This window comes from Acinonyx jubatus, chromosome D4 (genome assembly GCF_027475565.1).
Source record: "Acinonyx jubatus isolate Ajub_Pintada_27869175 chromosome D4, VMU_Ajub_asm_v1.0, whole genome shotgun sequence".
Classification (NCBI taxonomy): Eukaryota; Metazoa; Chordata; class Mammalia; order Carnivora; family Felidae; genus Acinonyx; species Acinonyx jubatus.
In genome coordinates, this window is record NC_069391.1 from 84,329,769 (window position 1) to 84,336,980 (window position 7,212).

Here is a 7,212-nt window from a genome sequence, read left to right on the forward strand (position 1 = left end):
ACATCTTCCAAATTCATTTAAACACTGAAATTTTTTCCCTTGGTATATTTTGAAAGGCTGGTGATGCTTTGGGAAACACTGAGAATCAGTGGGATATAGAGGGCAAGTCCTAGAAACTACTACCTCTTTTCAGTGCCAAGAGGCATATTCTGTGACTTGGTTAGGTAGGCTTTGTCCAAACCTAAGTATACCCCTTGTGAAGGTCCTAGATAGTTAGAATGGCCCCTTAGTCCACTGGGTCAGAGTCATACATCACCATTGCTGCCCTGGGTGAAAACCACCCTGGTCTAGAAGGGAGGACATTTGAGCTGATGATGTTTTTCTCTGTTTCAAAATGAGCATGGTGGGCCACATCACAACAGGGAAAATGTGGTCATTATGGAAGAGTCCAGCATTCTGCCATTTTTCTTCTGTTCCGACCTTTAACAAAAGCAATTTTCATTAACGCAAGCCACACTGACCTTGGTGACACAGAACACGAACTAAAAACTTTTAAGTTTTTATTGTTATTTTTTAATTTGTCTTGTTTAGATCTGCCTTCTCTAAAAGACCACTTGGCAAAACATAACAAAAATATCTTGCCTACAAATGTGCAAACACTTCCCTAAGATATCTGGCAACAACGTGGCTCCCTCATAACATTTAGATGCTTTCAGCATCTTGACACTGACAAAAGGATGTTAGGAGAATTAAATGCAGGGTTGGCAATGGTTCTACCAAAGCCTCATCATGGGACATCCAGAAGGAAAGTTTGCTCCCTGGAAGCCTTTGCTCCAGGGACAGAGAGATCCACATCAAAGAGGAAAATTACTGGACAAACACATTTATCATCACAGTGTGATAGTATCAGCTGCAGTTTGTGGAACAAGTCTGGGAGAACTTCATCTCTCGCTGAAAAGGTTCAACACCATCAGCCACAGAATACTAAAAAATTCATTGCTTACCCCCAAGATGATTCTTTTTGGGCTGTGTTAATAAGCATCCTCACTCCTCTGAACGTAACTCAACCTGATATTCTCCTAAACTGAATCACTTGAAATGTCTGAGAAGATGGAAGCTTCTGACCACACCCCTGTATCCTGCCTCTGTGCAAAAAGCAAACATCTCCTCCACAGGAATGACAATATGAAAGGGCACGTGGTGCAAGAGGGGAAGAAACGGACAAGGGCATCGGAAGACTGAGGTTCTAGCTACTGTTTAGGCAGCTCTTGTTATGGGGTGAATTGTGCACCCCAACCACCCCCCACCCCGATTCCCATGCTGGAGTCCTAAACACCAGCACCTTGGAATGTGACTTCATTTGGAAATAGGGTCTTTATGGAGGTAATCAAGTTAAAATGAGGTCATGAGGATGGGCCCTACTCCAGTCTGACTGATGTACTTGTAAAAAGAGAAGATTGGACAGACACACCTTTCCCTTCTGGATGTCCTGTGATGAGGCTTTGGTAGAGCCATTGCCAATCCTGCATCTAATTCTCCTCAAGTCATTTTGTCATGATGATGTGACTAAACATGGGGAAAAGACAGCCATTGACAAGCCCAAGGAGGGACACCGGGAACAGCTTTGTCCCTTCTCGCCCTCAGAAGGACCCAATCCTACCAACACCTTGATGTTGGACTTCTAGCTGCCGCAAGTGGGAGACAATAAATTTTTGTTGTTTATGCCACTCAGTATGCTGTCCTCTACTATGGCAGCCCCAATATACGAACACAAGCTGTGTTCTCAGCAAAGTTTCCGATCTAATATCTCTGGGTCTCAGTTTCCTCTCCTATAGCATTAGGGGGCAAATGACCTTTGAAATTGCTTTTATCTCTAAAGGTTAATGATCAAGGATGAAGGCGCCCCTCACCAATTCCCCTGAGGGGTCATCACACACTATCTTTGGAGAAAAGTTTCCCTCGTATATACGGATCAATGAATATACAGGCTGAAACTATCTCTGACAGTCTGGTGTGGCCGTCCTAATTTTATTTCAGTAATAGCTTTGGGAAGCAAAATGAGGAAGAAAGGAGGCTCAACGTAACTCCTAGGAAAGGCCACAAACTTATAAATGTATATCTTTTTACAAGACATTCATCAACAGGAAAACTTGGCTTGTGACAGATTTTTGGGGAGGTGCTGGGGTGGGCTCACATGAAAAGATCAGTAACGAACGAATGCTGGTCATGAAAGGAAACATGTTCTAGGCAGCTTCCAAGTGCTCCTATCCTGTTCTATCTCACCCATAAAACAAGGTAATGACAATGACTTTCTGCAACATTTATCAGTCTCTCATCAGCATGTATCCTGTTGGATTAAATCCTGGGCTATTAATGCATCTTCAAAGCCTGGAATATAGTATTAATGCCAGAACTGTAATGGGTAAGAAGACTGCTTTGGCAACTGAAATTGCAATTCCAAATGCTATTAAACAGACCTGATGTCCCAGTTCCCCATCTCTTCCCCTCACTGAGTAGACTCTCTCCTGCCAATGGAGCTACCAAGATAAGCATTCTATGCAGTGATTTTGTCATTGTTAACCAGGGCGACCTTCTTAAGCAGCAGCTAAATGGCTGGTTTAGTGTCCACTCTATTAAAACAAAAATCAACCTACCAGACAAACATAAACCCGGCATTTATTTAAGTGAACTGTGCTTTTATTAGTTAAGGTCCCATGACTCCTGCTCAGGTTCAGTCATTTGCCAGAACTCAGGAAAGCTCTCTAATTTCTATTACCGTTTTATTATAAGGGATGTAACTCAGGAAGAGCCAAATGGAAGAGGTGCATTGGGCAAGGTACAGAGGGACAGTGGTGAGAGGTGGGGGATCCAGAATTTCTATAGCTTCTGAGTGCCCACCCTCCCAGCAAATCAATGTCTTCACCAACCTCAGAGCACCTCTAGCCTTGTAGTTTTGGAGGCTATGAGGCTCCGAATTGGAAACTCTAGTTTCGGATTTCCTAAATCACAGGCCACTGGGGATTGAATTAAACCTCCAGCCCCTCTCTTCTGCCTGGGGTTGGAGGCCAGGCTGAGAGCTGGAGCTCTCTCACTGGTGGGTTCCCCCCCTGATGCTATCTAAGGACCCGTATTTAGTCACCTCTTTAGCACACAAAAGACACTTATCACTCAGGAAATTCCAAGGATTTTAGTATAGTGCTGCCAAAGGAACGCAATTCCAAGGATTTTAGGAGCCCTGTGCCGAGGATGGGGACAAAGACCAAATATATTTTTTTCATGCCACATCGCCACAACCTACCATATTGTCTGGTGCATAACAGTTACATTTGCTAATGAATGACGTAGTTTCAGCAAGCCACTCTGGAGTTCTTTTCCCTTCTTTCATTCCTTCCTCCTTCCCTCCCTCCCATCCATCCTCCCTCCCCCCTCCCTTCCTTCCATCCATGCTTCCTCCCTATCTGCCTTCCCTCATTCCTTCCAAGAGAGTAGTGAAATTTTTAAGCCAAAACTATACATGCTTTAAGATTCTCCATTTTAGTTGGGTATTCTAAAAAGACAAACCCTGATGGGCTTCTACAACCTTAGGGCATTTCATGCCTCTGAGGTCTCCAGCCCTGGAAAACTCAAAGGAGAAACACCCACAAAGACTCTACCGTAGAGAAGGAACCAAACCTGCTGATTTACAGTCTGTTCCCGTCTCCTGATTTCATACCTTCTTTTCACTTTCACAAACGACAGTGCTGCTGCCCTAAAGGGATGCGGGAAGGTAGGGTTGGACATTTGCTGGGGCTGCTGGAAGGTTTCTTGCTTATGTCATATGTTGTGCAACATGCCATCAAAAGGACTTCATATTCTGGATAGGTTCCCAGTGATAGGAGTCCCACCTTATGCTTTCAAAATCCCAAGTGATCAGCGTTTTACTTATCGTAGGGAAAACTGGATTTCTGCCAAAAGAAAATCTGAACCCCAGGATGAGGAAAATACAGACTGGAGTAGGGCTATTTTATATGCATCGGGGCGTCTGGGTGGCTCCGTCAGCTAGGCATCCAACTCTTGATTTCGGTTCCGGTCATGATCTCACAGTTCCTGAGGTTGAGGCCCACGTAGAGCTCCTTGCTGACCGTGTGGAGCCTGCTTGGAATTCTCTCTCTGCCCATCCCCCCAAAATAACTAAGTAAGTAAATAAGTAAGTAAGTAAATAAATAAATAAATAAATGCATTCCCAGAGAAAACAAAAGTGAAAAACGCACAAAGGTTCCTTCAGAGCTAATATGCTTTGAAAATTGGAGTGAAATTTCAGTTGTTTTTTTTAGAGAGACAGAGTGTGTGTGTGAGAGAGAGAGAGAGAGAGAGAGAGAATCTGAAGCAGGCTCCATGCTCAGCACTGAGCCCAACACAGGGCTCGATCCTATGACCCTGGGATCATGACCTGAGCCAAAATCAAGAGTCAGTTGCTCAAACAACTGAGCCACCCAGGAGCCCCTTAAGTTCCCTTTTAAAAGAGGGTTAGGATAAGGGTGTTGAAGTCTTCCATCTGTCATCAGAGCTGGCTCTCAATCTGATGGAGTGTTAGGCTTCTCTATAGTTAATAATAGCCTTCTAATCTTAACAAAAATGAGCTGAAGTCTAGGACCAAACTCTGAACTCTCAATGTAAACAGATGTGCAAGGGGTATTTTTCGAGAACATGGTTAGCCCCATTCCTGTGGAAGTGTTCCCTTCAAACCTGAGCAAAAAATACAAATGGGGCTCCTGAATTTCCTTACCTGAGTGTCCTCTCTGGCCCCTGCATCCTCTGGGCACATGACAGCGGCATACCGTATCATCACTTCCAGCACTGATAACAAAATGCATCCAGGACCAGATGGTGATACTCAGCTTGCACAGGTTTGCTGGAGACAGATACCTGATACTGGAAGGAAATGTCACAGGCAGTTGTTCCAAAGCCAGTGGATCATCCTAAAGGTCTTAGAGGGAAGAGGTAGCCAGGAACAACCAGTGAGTCTTTTGAAAGAAGGACAGTGAGAGAGAACAGGCTCACCCAAAGGGCACAGAATCCTATCTAGAAGTGGAGCCCAGAGATCTTTTTTTAAGCCACACACCCCCATCACACAAGGGAAAAGAGGCAAATTAATTATCTTTAAAAATATTTTTTTATTATTTATTTTTGAGAGAGAGAGAGAGAGACAGAGCATGAACAGGGGAGGGTCAGAGAGAGGGAGACACAGAATCCTAAGCAGGCTCCAGGCTCCGAGCGGTCTGCACAGAGCCTGACGCGGGGCTCGAACTCACAGACTGTGAGATCGTGACCTGAGTAGAAGTCGGATGCTTAACCGACTGAACCACCCAGGTGCCCCAATTATTTATCTTTACTATCTCTAAAGAATACTCATCTAGATTGGGTACAGTGGACTTACACGGGGAACATTGTGAAAATATACGTGTGCAAGACCTTCCCTCCCTAACCACCCGCCCCACCATTCTGGCAAACCCTACGTGGGGGCAACGTATGCATTTTGTAGGGGCTCCCAGGACTTTCTGATCCTCCCTCCTCCCTGACTTACCCCCAGTTAAGATCCACTGAGCGTTAGTTTGCTATTACACTCAATTACTAGAAAGAAATATATTTGGGTCACATATCTTAATTCCCTGCTGACATAACTTAATGGAATTAATATTTAACAATACACACTTGACTTAGATCAGAAATGCCTTACAGAGGTTATCTACTTGAATTTTACATCGTTATGCCTTCTGGAAAATCAGTTTCAATCATCTGATACATTACCCAGCATCCATTACAGAAACCCTTCCCCAAATTGCCTGTCTGACAAAAGATGGTCCCTCCCAGCAGAACATGTCTGTCTTTCTAACAGACAATGACGAGATCATGCAAAGCATTTGCCCTGGTGCCTTAGCTGCTAGAAAACAAGCCTTTTTTTTTTTTTTTTTTTTTTTTTTTTTTTTAGCGGTAACTGTATACACTGGCAAGGATCTTTAGAAATGGCTTATAAGGCAGGGCTGTTCAGTAGAACTTTCTATGGTAACAGAAATGTTCTTTGTCCACATTGTCCAGTTCAGTAGCCACTAGGGACATGTGGCTACTGAGTGCTTTTAATATGACTGGTGTGGTTGCAGAGTGAATTTTCAATTTTAAGTAGCCACATGTGGCTAGTGGCAATATTGAACAGCATCGTTGCAGGGCCACTTTTAAAATTTAAACTTTGGGCGCCTGGGTGGCTCAGTCAGTTAAGCGTCCAACTTCAGCTCAGGTTGTGATCTTGAGGTTTTTGAGTTCGAGCCCTGGGTAGGGCTCTGTGCTGACAGCTCAGAGCCTGGAGACTGTTTCGGATTCTGTGTCTTCCTCTCTCTGCCCCTCCCACGTTCTCTTTTTCTCTCTCTCAAAAATAAACAAACATGAAAAAAATTTAAACTTATAGTTAATACTTACACATGGTAAGACAAAAGAAAAGTATTATAGTAGTTTCAACTTCGGAGCCAATGTTAGGTTTACATTTTAAGAGTGTCATTGACTTTCAGTAATATTACAGTTGACCCTTGAGCAGCAGAGTTACGGGGGCAGAATTTCTACACACTCCAAAATCCTTCGGCAACTTCTGACTCTCCCAAAACTTTACTAGTCAACAGAAGCCTTATACAGATAACATACACAGTCGATGAACACGTATTTTACGTTATCTATGTTATAGATAGATAAAGCAAGTAGCTTTATAGATCTATTGATTGATCAATAAATAAAATAAGCTAAAGAGAAGAAAATGGTCCTAAGACAGTCAGAAGAGAAAATACATGCACAGCACTGTCCTGTGTTTACTGACAACATCCACGTATAAGTGGCCCCGTGCTGTTCAAAGGTGAGCTGTATTTGAATAGCCTTCTGCACATTGGGGGCTGACTGGAAACCTGGCTACTTGCAGCAAAAAGGAGAAGGGCTCAGGTCATCTGTGGAACAGCGAGACTTAACTGGACGTGCCCTCTGTCCCGTGCTGTCACAGTTAAAATGCTGGGACCTGACGACAGAACTGATGACCATCCTCTGAAATGGGGCCACCAAGCCCCGCCTGGATGGCATGGCCCATACCCTTTCTTCACCCCTCAGCTACGGACCCTTCCCTGTTCCAAGCCCACTGGGGAAAGGGAAGGCAGGGGGTGGCTTTAAGGCTTGCTTCGTTAATTTGCACCTGCAGAGTGCTCTTAAGGAAGAGCCCATTGGGTTTGCAGGGTGTCTCAGTCTTGGCACTAGTAACATTGT

General features: G+C 44.1%; 1 long non-coding RNA gene across 15 annotated transcripts in view; it reads right to left on the reverse strand.

Annotated features, from left to right (window-relative positions):
• The window catches only part of LOC106968183 (uncharacterized), a 66,421-nt gene extending 61,519 nt beyond the window's left edge, over positions 1-4,902 (reverse strand). For all 15 annotated transcript variants that reach the window (XR_008291288.1, XR_008291281.1, XR_008291282.1 and 12 more), the window contains exon 1: positions 4,706-4,902. This is a non-coding gene — a long non-coding RNA (uncharacterized LOC106968183). The remainder of the gene's footprint in view (positions 1-4,705) is intronic.
• Between the last annotated feature and the right edge of the window lie 2,310 nt (positions 4,903-7,212).